This window comes from Schistocerca cancellata, chromosome 2 (assembly GCF_023864275.1).
Source record: "Schistocerca cancellata isolate TAMUIC-IGC-003103 chromosome 2, iqSchCanc2.1, whole genome shotgun sequence".
NCBI lineage: Eukaryota > Metazoa > Arthropoda > Insecta > Orthoptera > Acrididae > Schistocerca > Schistocerca cancellata.
This window is the reverse complement of record NC_064627.1, coordinates 756,665,331-756,667,574: the sequence shown is the minus strand read 5'-3', so window position 1 is coordinate 756,667,574 and position 2,244 is coordinate 756,665,331. Positions and strand designations below refer to the sequence as shown.

The following is a 2,244-nucleotide window of genomic DNA, read 5'->3' as shown; positions in this document are numbered from 1 at the left end:
AGGAAGGAAAAAATGCTTTGCCAATCAGACATATGTAAGGCATGATTCCATTGTATATAAATAGCGCTGATACTTCCTGGCAGATTAAAACTGAAAGAAAGGATATTGCGGAGACATGGCTTAGCCACAGCCTGGGGGATGTTTCCAGACTGAGAATTTCACTTTGCAGCGGAGTTTGCTCTGATATGAAACTTCCTGGCAGATTAAAACTGTGTGCCCGACCGAGATTCGACCTCGGGACCTTTGCCTTTCGCGGGCAAGTGCTCTACCAACTGAGCTACCGAAGCACAGAATTCTCATTCTGGAAACATCCCCCAGGCTGTGGCTAAGCCATGTCTCCGCAATATCCTTTCTTTCAGGAGTGCTAGTTCTGCAAGGTTCGCAGGAGAGCTTCTGTAAAGTTTGGAAGATAGGAGACGAGGTACTGGCAGAAGTAAAGTTGTGAGTACCGGTCGTGAGTCGTGCTTCGGTAGCTCAGTTGGTAGAGCACTTGCCCGCGAAAGGCAAAGGTCCCGAGTTCGAATCTCGGTCGGGCACACAGTTTTAATCTGCCAGGAAGTTTCATATCAGCGCTCACTCCGCTGCAGAGTGAAATTCACATTCTGATAAATAGTGCTATTTACATAAAACACATATAAACTGTATACTAGGAAGCTAGGGTTACGTTGGGTGATAAAATTCTGTAATGAATGGCTGAGATCGAGCAAACCAGCAGGTAATCTAATCTGGGGGAGGAGATGAAGTTAGACTAGTAAATAGTGACCGAGGGAGCAAAAGACAGAACAGTCTAATAAAGTAGAATTATGTACGGGTACATTTATCCTAGTCGTAATCATATCGACATATACAGCGATGAAGACATATTGAAAGAAGTACTGTAACATGGGACTTCATGTGTATACTGTAGCAATGTGTTCTCAACATAGGCACCTCCTGTAATGTGGATGTGGGTAAGTACTTCTCACCTACAACGACAGAGCCGTTATCTATGCATGTAAACTAATCCGTACATGTCTCTCTCACCAAGTGCAAATGTATATTACTGTACTTATTAAGTCGAACATTGGTCGTTACCATCGTATCAAAATTTGAAAAGGGGAATAAAACAATGAGGTGTGGAGTAATGCCAGAAGGGGCTGATATTAGGTGGAGTATACCTATATGGACAACATATTGAAGATCTACAATCCAGACGTTGAAGTAAAATACACAGATAATACCGTTATGTATGAGTATTATGTTCAAATTACTAAAGTACATATTCAAGATCTACAATCCAGACGATGAAGTAAGTACAAAGATAATACCGTTATGTGTGGGTATTATGCTCAAATGACCACATAATATTTAACATAGTATGGATAAATTTAATAATAGTTAAGTAAGGATGTAATCTCAGAATATTAACATAGATCGCTGACACAGGTTACTAATAACAGGTACACTATCTGGATGTAGTAGAAGAGGCAAGAATACTTTACCGAAACCGTAGTAGAACCCAGACACGTAATGAGAAAAATAAAATGGGCAGTTTTATGTATGGTGTGTTATATAGGGCCTGAAGATGACGTTGACGCAACGTCGAAACTAGTAGCCTAATAAATATGAAATCTTACATACAGCTGGAGGAGTTTCACTTTCAAGAAAAAAAATTGTACCAGCTGATGTCCCACCACCATCCAATTTAAATATGGATGTACGAAGAGCTATCATTTCTTATAGGTGACTAGTATTTTCCAAATTTCTACATCGCAACAAGCCGACACAGGAAGGCGTTTATCCCTTACATCTACATATGTACATACACTCCTGGTAATTGAAATAAGAACACCGTGAATTCATTGTCCCAGGAAGGGGAAACTTTATTGACACATTCCTGGGGTCAGATACATCACATGATCACACTGACAGAACCACAGGCACATAGACACAGGCAACAGAGCATGCACAATGTCGGCACTAGTACAGTGTATATCCACCTTTCGCAGCAATGCAGGCTGCTATTCTCCCATGGAGACGATCGTAGAGATGCTGGATGTAGTCCTGTGGAACGGCTTGCCATGCCATTTCCACCTGGCGCCTCAGTTGGACCAGCGTTCATGCTGGACATGCAGACCGCGTGAGACGACGCTTCATCCAGTCCCAAACATGCTCAATGGGGGACAGATCCGGAGATCTTGCTGGCCAGGGTAGTTGACTTACACCTTCTAGAGCACGTTGGGTGCCACGGGATACATGTGGACG

At 42.5% G+C, this 2,244-nt stretch overlaps 1 non-coding gene across 1 annotated transcript; it reads left to right on the top strand.

The window, feature by feature from the left end:
* Positions 1-462: 462 nt before the first annotated feature.
* On the top strand, positions 463-537 carry Trnas-cga (transfer RNA serine (anticodon CGA)). Its single transcript has one exon. It is a non-coding gene; the product is annotated as a tRNA-Ser (tRNA).
* Positions 538-2,244: the final 1,707 nt, after the last annotated feature.